The sequence below is a fragment of the Habropoda laboriosa genome, unplaced genomic scaffold (genome assembly GCF_001263275.1).
Source record: "Habropoda laboriosa isolate 0110345459 unplaced genomic scaffold, ASM126327v1 scaffold102, whole genome shotgun sequence".
Lineage (NCBI taxonomy): Eukaryota > Metazoa > Arthropoda > Insecta > Hymenoptera > Apidae > Habropoda > Habropoda laboriosa.
Window position 1 is genome coordinate 231,194 of NW_017100262.1, and position 296 is coordinate 231,489.

The following is a 296-nucleotide window of genomic DNA, read 5'->3' on the forward strand; positions in this document are numbered from 1 at the left end:
GTGAAATGGCTTTACGAGGGGATATGGCGCGTTGTTGGAGACTTGAAGAAATTTTAAAAATCATATTCTATATATAGTAGCGGGTAGAAGAAGTAACGTATCCAGAGAATAAGAAGAAAAAAAATAAGAAACGTCGTCGGATTTCGAATTCTGCGGTACAGAGACAGCCACGCCAGCAGAGAGACACACGCATGTACACACATACACACACGCACGCACATACATTAAATAGAAAACAATGGCTAATAATTATATTGTAAAATAAAACGTAAGAAACTAAACGAACGAAAAGATAA